This window comes from Sapajus apella, unplaced genomic scaffold (genome assembly GCF_009761245.1).
Source record: "Sapajus apella isolate SASKATOON/1434 unplaced genomic scaffold, GSC_monkey_1.0 scaffold82, whole genome shotgun sequence".
NCBI classification, from domain to species: domain Eukaryota; kingdom Metazoa; phylum Chordata; class Mammalia; order Primates; family Cebidae; genus Sapajus; species Sapajus apella.
This window is the reverse complement of record NW_022437022.1, coordinates 3,796,199-3,804,936: the sequence shown is the minus strand read 5'-3', so window position 1 is coordinate 3,804,936 and position 8,738 is coordinate 3,796,199. Positions and strand designations below refer to the sequence as shown.

The window sequence follows — 8,738 nt, the reverse complement described above, 5'->3', positions numbered from 1 at the left end:
AGAAACTGCCTGGAGCCTGAATTTGATACGGGACAAGATGGCCACACAGGGTTGCTTTCAAGATGATGCTGGAAAGGCCCCGATTGTGCCGGGCATGTGGAAAACAGACAGTGCGAGTCACATGATTATTATGTTCCTCAGGTGAAGCCCAGTGCAGTGAAGGAAGGTTCATCTGGAGGTAGAGCTTTGAGGCTGAGAGATGGACGTTCACAGAAGCAGACTCCAGAATGCTTTTATCTGCTGAGTCTGCATGACTACTAAGGAGACTGGATCCACAGATTAAATTTGAACACCTGTTGACCCAGCCCAGGGCCTGGGGTGCAGGGCCAGCCGTCAGTGCAGACTGCTCCGGGCAGGCCCTTCTTCCCTCCTTTCCCCTGTGCAGTTCCCTTCCGGTTGTTTCCAGTCTGACGTGTCAGCTCCTCCAGCAGTCTTGTGTGCACCACCTCTCCCTGTTCTTGTCCTCAGGCGGAGTTAGTTGCTTCTCATCCAACATTCCTACAGGAGCCCAGGAATATTCCCATTGCAAGACTGAGCTCACTGCTCTGTGATTTTTGGCACTTGTCCTCTTTCCCACTCTGCAGAATTCCTTTTGAAGGCAGAGACATTTACTTCCCGTTCTACCCCTAGCGCCTCACATTGTGCAAGACGAAAGGAGGCAGTCTAAAGGTAGTCTATTTTTTTTTTTTTAAGAAAGAATAAAAATCAGTGAGCAGGCTGATTTTTAAAAAAAGATGTTAATAAGAATTATAATGTGAACCAGTGTGTATTGAGCAGTCATTGTACCCAGGCATAGGTTAAGGTCTTAGGATTGCCCAATTTCAGCCTCACAATAGTATGATAAAGTGGACATTATTTTGTAAACCAAAAAGTTTTGGAGACAGGTCTCAATCAATTTAGAAGTTGATTTTGCCAAGGTTAAGGACATGCCAGAGAAATAAACATGGAATCACAGAAACAATCTGTGGTCTGTGCCTTTCTCCAGTGATGATTTTGAGGGCTTCAGCATTTAAAGGCGAAAAGAGAAAAGCAGGTAGGGGAATAGTCGTTATGTATTCCTCTCGCACTCAGTAAATCATGCTCGGTAAATTGGCAATTTACGTAACATAAGGTGAACACAGAGAAGCTATCTGTGGAGATGTTTAACCTTTTATCTGTAGGTCTCTGCTTAGAAACAAAGGGAAAGGCTGCATCTTGCATGACTCAGCTTTCAGCTTAATTTTTCTTTTGGCAGAGTGAATTGTGGTCCCAATTTTTAATTCCCTGTCACAATTGGGATTCCCATTTTGCAGCAGAGAAAACTGAGGACTGTTGAGCTCAAGCTGCCTGCCCGATGGCACCCAGCTGAGACACAGCTTTCCCTTATTGTGTTGTATTGCCTCACTGGGACAATTTTAATTCAATGACAGAGACCCGCATCGTGCTCTACGCCGGAGGCACAGAGCTATCTGGGAGGAACACGGAAGGCAACTGCAAGGGAACAGTGGCCTAGAGGAGAAGTCAGTTGGGGAGGGGCTGGAGGGCAGATCCCTAAGACCTCACCCAAGAGGCCCCCATGATAGACCATGGTGGCAAACTGAAGGTCAAAACAAGTAGCCTAAAGCCCAAGGGTGAGGCCTTTGTAGGGGAGAAGGAGAAGTGTCTTCTCTGTTAAAGGGTCAGGGATTGAGCCTGGACCTAAGAGCTAGGCACAGCTTGGTAACAGAGAAGGTGCCCGCAAGACTGACCTCTAACTACACAAAAGATTGGTAAGAATCCTTGGGAAATATTCAGAGCAGTTGACCCAGGTTTCCATTGAAACATAAATGAGGTCAGGCTCTGGGAACCGCTGTTGGTAGTTTTTTCAGATTCTTTAGCAACCTTGTAATTTTCCCAATGCTGGTAATTTTTAAAACTCTTTGACCTTCCTATAACCAAAACTCTTTTGTCCCTTTTCTAATTTGTGTTTGTTTTGGAGGCAGCAGGGATGAGGAGAGGTTGGGGAAGCTGTGCCTGGCTCTGCATTGGGCCCTGGAAGAGTCTGGCAGAGACACTGTGGGGGCAGTAGGCACCTCCATGCTGGGGGCTGGCCGAGGAGAAACGAGGACAGGTGGGAGGGGCTGGGTAGATGGCAGCTCCCTGGAGAAGCCCTGGGACACAGGGGATGGACACAGTTCTTTTTAGACTTCCCGCACTTCACTCTCAGCCCCAAGGAGGATCCGTGTCATATAGAAATTCGTGGTAGCATTAGGGAGAAGCCGCACACTTACCTCTTTATCACAGGTGCAGTTTAAATTAAATTAGGAAGGAGAGACTACAAGCTTTGCAAAGTTCCCTTGTAAGAATCTGGGGATCAGAGACACTTGATGACTGAAATCGCCCGAGGCTTGTCACTGCCAGGGGTGAACCTGGGTTCCTGAAATACTTGGTTGAAACTGCTGGGCTGAGGAAGCTTCTGGTTACTGTGCGGGTCAGGCCCAGGTAGAACACACCGTGAGGTTGTGAGGTTTGCTTAGCAGGAAGATTTTCTCCCCAGCTCTGGGGCTTCCTTTTCATTCTTAAAGGGGGAAAAGATACGGTGAATGACAAAGTTTTTTAGCTTTGTGATGTTGACCGGTAATTTAATTCAATTCCAGTGAAAAATAAATGACAGCTCCAAGGACCCACTCATTTTGAAATGTTTTCTAATATTTTACAGTGGTTAGCATTACTCAGAAGCCAGGGTCTTTTTTTCAACAATTCAGATTTTGTAAATGATTTCAAACGGGGCACAGAATCTGAAGCTGCCTGGCACCAGCACGAACTTTAGGACATAAAGGAGGGCTGGACCTGCCTGACACGATGGGGTGGAAAAGAAGCCAGACCTTGAGCCAGCAGGCAAGAAGTGGCACACAGGCCATGAAACACAGGGGGTGTGTGTGTGTGTGTGTTTGTGTGTATGTGTGTGTGTGTGTTTAGAAAACTGTTTCAAAAAACAAAACTGCTTTTAGGTTCATTTTCCTGCAAAGGAGAATTTTTTTGGGGGGAAGGGAGGAAAATTTCCTTTTTTGAAATTTTTTCCTTTGCTCTCTTTTTCCTCATGCAAACCCCGCTTCTTTCCTTGAATGAATGCTGTCAAGACAAAGTTGAGACTATGGAATACAATGTCAAATGAAGGGTAAATAACAATGAGAAATTATGTTAGCAATTTTTTTTTTTTTTTTTTTTTGAGACAAGACCTTGCCCTGTTGCCCACGCTGGAGTGCAGTGGCGTGATCTCGGCTCACTGCAGCATCTACCTCCTGGGTGCACACGATTCTCCTGTCTCAGCTTCCCAAGTAGCTGGGATTATAGGCGCCTGGCATCCAGGCCCAGCTAATTTTTGTATTTGGAGTAGAGATGGGGTTTTGCCATGTTGGCCAGGCTGGTCTCGAACTCCTGATCTCAGGTGATCTGCCTGCCTTGGCTTCCCAAAATGCTGTGATTACAAGCATGAGTCATTGTATCCAGCTGGTATGTTAGCAATTTTTTAGAAAGCTGTATTAAAATGCAGTCTTACATCCAGGAAGTTGGATGGGAGACATTAAGAACAAGGTTATGGGGTGTTCATATTGTGCTCATATGCACATGTTATATTTTAAATAAGAAATTCTATCACATTACACCAGCAAGTTTCAAGGTTAGTGTAACTCAGGGCCCCTCGGAAACTCTGCATGGAGAGACTGTGGGGAGGATGGGAAAAGACCCGCAGACCACGATGAGGACAGAGAGAATGGGAGAGGGCCGAGGCGGGAGCTACTGAGCTTGAGGCTTAAGTCAGGGGAAGCATGAAGAGGGAACGCTTTGTGCTGAATTCAGATTTGTGTGGCTCACTAAGTGAACGGCAGCTCAATGATGTGAGAGTGATCTTGCTTTGGAGAAATCTGGTGTCAAACAGATCATCTAGGTTTTTGCTGTGGTCTCTGGCATTACCCTTAGTGCATTATCATTACATACGAGGTACACAATAAGTCACTTTCATAAAAATAGATTTCAAGAGGAAAATTCTTACCAAATTCCTTATAATGTCAGGGATTCAATTATAGCTCAGACTGAATCACGTCCCCAGGTATCTATTGGTAACATGCTGCCCTCTTGGTGAACAAGAAAACACATGATGCAAATAGAAATTTTGTTCGAGATTAGTATTACAATGGGTTATAGGATTCGCAGTGCAGTAAGACTCATAACTGAATCTCAAAAATGTTTACTTGAAAGTTCCTTTTTTCCTTTCAACTACCTTCATTTAATTGTGTGTGTCCTGGCCTTCATTTGGAGGTGATGCTCTGAAAGCCATGTTGATACCTTGAAAACCACTGAGAGAAAGTCCTGACTGCGTTGGTAAGTTTGCTGGAGGCTACAGGTGTGGCCCAGGGGCTGGGAGGTGGTGACAGATTAGCAGGTACAGAAGTCATAATGTTAGGGACCTAGTCTTGTTGAAGCGAAATTTCTAGGGGGTCACCAGGAGAGATGAAGCTCATTTCAAGGCAGGGGCAGGGAAAGCAGAAGGAGCCACTGCTGTCTTGCTGCTTCCTGCGAGATCTAGTAACATCAGCTTGCAGAATCCACTCATGAAGCACGTAGATTTTTGTCTCTCCACTTTCAGATTTTAAGTTCTTCAAAACAAGGGCTGTGTTTTCCCATGGTATCTGATTAAAGCTTGTTTCTTGCTTTCAAATTGTCTAGTGAAATAAGCCAAAAGCAGGTCTGCTGAGTGGGCAGGTGGGGCACACCCTCTTCCGGCTCCTTCTCTCTCCTGCACTTGCAGCTGTGGTCACCTCGGGGCAGGGGCTGGAGGAAGCCCTCGGGCTGGCGTAATGCAGCCCAACAGTTGCTTGGACATCACACTTTAAACCCTGGGTCAGCCCACAACTCTCAGTGCTAGAATATCATGGAATCTAATAGGCATGGTGAGCTCCTGGACCTTCTAGAAGATGGGCTTGCCAAGGCTCCCTCCGCTAACTTTCCTTCCTGCCAGGTCCATTGTTTCTAGGACAGGGATGGGGGAGGCAGCCTCTCCTTTTCCACTTGGTCCCGCAGTGACACACTGGCTTTCAACACTGGGTCTTGGAGGGTGCGGTGACCCCTGGCCAGCTTAAGAGCAAGTGTTGTTGCCGCTGACAATGGGGCCAGCCCAGGAGTGAGGCTCCTTTTCATCAGCCTGTTTGTCCCTTTACTTCCTAGTGTCAGCAGTCCTGGGAACAGGAAATGGTTTGTGCAATAGGAAGCTGCAGGAAACTGATGACTACATACTTTTGAGCTTTGTGGAGAAAATTTCAACGTAGAGAGACTGAACACATTCCAAAATACGTGCACATGAACCAGAGCCTTGCTCAGGCCTCCTGTTCAGTTCTTAAAATGATGCTATTTACTGAAAGCTTCCCGAGTGCCAGGCACGCAGCGAGGCACTCATGTCATCCTCACACCCATATGCTGCACCACCTGACCTCACAGGCAAGAGAGGACAGGTGCACAGAGTTTACGTGGCTTTTGGTAAGCGACAGGGTCAAGATTTGAACCCAAGGCCTCTTCAGTGGCTTCTCTGGATCCTCCTGCTCTGCAGCTGCCTCGGAGGACCAGCAAATTCTTCAAGAAAAGTGGTTCAGGACTTTCCTTCCTTCCCCGGGGAGGAAGGGGACAGTTCCTCTGCATTATCTGTGAGAGGCATTTCTATAGTCTTGGCACTCTGGTTATGCTGTGCGGCTAAGGTATTATTATTTCATATTTCGGTGCAGAAAGAAGTACTTATTAAAAGGATCCAAACCAGTTGTCTGAGCCTAAAGATGAAAGGCCTCCTTCCTGCACTGGGCTGGATGCTGATAGCCCCGACGCCAGGCCAGCCTGCCTCTTACAGTCTGAGACTTGTGTCTGCTCCCTGTCCCCAAACACAGAGACAGGGCCATCTGATGAAGTGCCAGTGCCTTCATGAAATCAGGCATGGGACCAACTGAAATGTCGAAATCTGGTCAGCTGAGGGAGAGGAGAAAGTCAAGTCTGGCTGTCGGTCTACAGAGGTCAAGGACCTGGCACAGAGCAGGGCTGCTGCCTCTGCCACCAAGAGCCAGGCACCAAGAGAGGAACTGGAGGAGAAGGCGGCTCGCTGCTGGCAGGTCAGCTGATGGGAGAGTTCACAAGACCATCTTCAAACTCCTCACAAGCAAGCCCTTCTTCTCCTTGATTCACATTTGAGTACGCTTTCCTGATCCCCTCACATTTTTCCTGCTCCTTTAATAGCTTCACCTGGACAGAGAAAGGACACAGGCAGGAGCAGACTCGTCCGTCTGCCGATCACAGCTTTGGCTTCCGGTTTCTCACAGCTGCTGAATTCCCAGCTCACACTATCAATATAGGGCATGCATTTGAGAACTGTGAAACAAAAAGGCTGCTCATTTTACCACACCACATTTTCTCTCCATCTAAAAACGATGCTCGCTACCAATGGATACTGAGAAAAATACAGTGTCATTAATGTCAGTTAATCAAGTTGGTGGCCCTTGAAGATATCTAAAATGTAACTGTAACACATTTTACAGATTGGCTTAGACAGAGTAACTAGGAAATAATAAATGCTAGCATCATCAGAATTACTTGTACAGCTCAGCAAAGGAATGTGAATGGCTACACAGCGCTGGGGAAGAACAGAACAGAGATATTTCTTTGTGTGAAATATAGAGTTTATCATAAGGAGGAGAATGAATCACTTTCAGCTCTGGCAGCAACCTTTTTTTTTTTAAACATATTATTTGGGGAAAATAGAAAGCAAAACTGAATCCTTTGGTATTTCATTGCCACCGGATAAATGTCATTTGTATAAACCATTCTAAATTTGGAAATATACCCAAAGAACCTATATGTATCTTAGGTAAAAAGTTATCCACCTTCATTACATTTAGTAAAAACTCATAAGCCCAGCATTAATGGACATAAAGATATGAAATAATTTTCTAAATACGTAAAGAAGCCCACACAAACAGAGGTCATCATTGCAAGGTTATAACAATTGGTCCAGCATAGGCCTAAATGATCAGCGTCTGCCAGGCCTGATGGGGCACAGCCAGGCATCTTGCCTTTGGTTGCTGGGTCGGGGAGTCCCAGGGGTTCCAGAAGAGGGCCTGGGAGTATGGCTCAGAGCAGTGATTGCTCACTGAGTGTGTGGGAATCTTTCGAAATTTAAAAACTGATAACACTGTACTGGTGTGTACTGCTTGAATCTCAGTGCTACAAATAATCTCTTTTAATCTTTTTTTCTTTTTAGACAGAGTCTCGCTCTGTCACCCAGGCTCGAGTGCAGTGGCGTGATCTCAGCTCACTCAGGTTCAAGCAATTCTCCTGCCTTAGCCTTCTGAGTAGCTGGGACTATAGGTGCATGCTACCATGCCTGGATAATTTTTTATATTTTTAGCAGAGATGGAGTTTCACTGTGTTAGCCAGGATGGTCTCAATCTTCTGACCCTGTGATTCGCCCACCTTGGCCTCCCAAAGTGCTGGGATTACAGGCGTGAGCCACCGCGCCTGGCCTAACCATTTTTTTTTTTTTTTTTGAGACAGGGTCTTGCTCTGTTACCCAGGCTGGAATGCAGTGGGATGATCTCAGCTCACTGCAACCTCTGTCTCCTGGGTTCAAGACATTCTTGTGCCTCAGCTTCCTGAGTAGCAGGGATTAGAGGGATGTGCCACTGCGCCTGGCTAATTTTTGTATTTTTTGGTAGAGACAGGGTTTCGCCATACTGGCCAGGCTGGTCTTAAACTCCTGACCTCAAGTGATCTACCGGCCTCAGTCTCCCAAAATGTTAGGATTACAGGCATGAGCCACTGTGCCCTGCCTGCTTTTAATCTTCTATCTGAATAAGTAATGTAGTGAATGATTCTGATAAAATATCATTGCTATACAGACTCTTTAATGTTAAAACCAGAGGTGCTCATTTTCTAACCAGTTATAGATTCAGGGAACTATGGATTCCCTGGCCTAGTTGCCACAAATGCTACGTTTTGTGCTGAAGAAGACATCGCTTACACTCAAAAATACTTCTCAAGAATCACTGAATTACATTGCGAAATATGAACACACAGTATCAAACACTAAGCTCTCCGTCGTCTCTACTCCTCCACCTTCCATTTTCCCTGTCACTGAAGGCAAAGAAACCTTTTGGATTTTCAGATGGTATGAGCAGCTTACATGGCTGCTTTCCCTCCATAGAGTCGAAGTATGTCTCTGTGTTTCTTTTTTTTCTTTTTGTTCATTCAAAGAAAGTTATTTAAAGTAGACTACTCGTAAAGCATTTAAAGAGCAGAAAGAGGAATAAGACCTGAATTCTACCTTGCTCTACTTGTAAGTTTCATCACGAAGAGGTCTAGATGAAATTTTTTAGTGCTCCACTCTTTATTAAGTTGTAATGTGTTTAAAAAATACGAAAGATTTGATTTTAATTCTTTGGAAATTATAAAATTGTAACATTTTCAGCCAAATATATTGTATTGCCTAAGGGAACCAAAAATTGTTAGAGTGTGTGTGTGTGTGTATACATATATATAAAATAAAAATTCTCAGTGTATATATACATATAATACACATATAATTTATTTCAACAAATTGGATAAAATTGGACACCTAAAGGTTTTTATATTAATTTCTTATTGCCATTACATGACTATCCATCTGCATGCAGGGTTATCCTGGGTACAGACATAAAATTACAACAAGGTCAATTTGCTAATCTTGATGAGGACATTTTACTTAGAAT

General features: G+C 45.0%; 1 long non-coding RNA gene across 1 annotated transcript; it reads right to left on the bottom strand.

Moving 5' to 3' along the window:
* Positions 1 to 266: 266 nt before the first annotated feature.
* Positions 267 to 7,324, bottom strand: LOC116533400. Its single transcript, XR_004261284.1, has 2 exons — positions 4,010 to 7,324; positions 267 to 2,536 (listed from the first exon to the last, which is right to left on the bottom strand). It is a non-coding gene; the product is annotated as an uncharacterized LOC116533400 (long non-coding RNA).
* Positions 7,325 to 8,738: the final 1,414 nt, after the last annotated feature.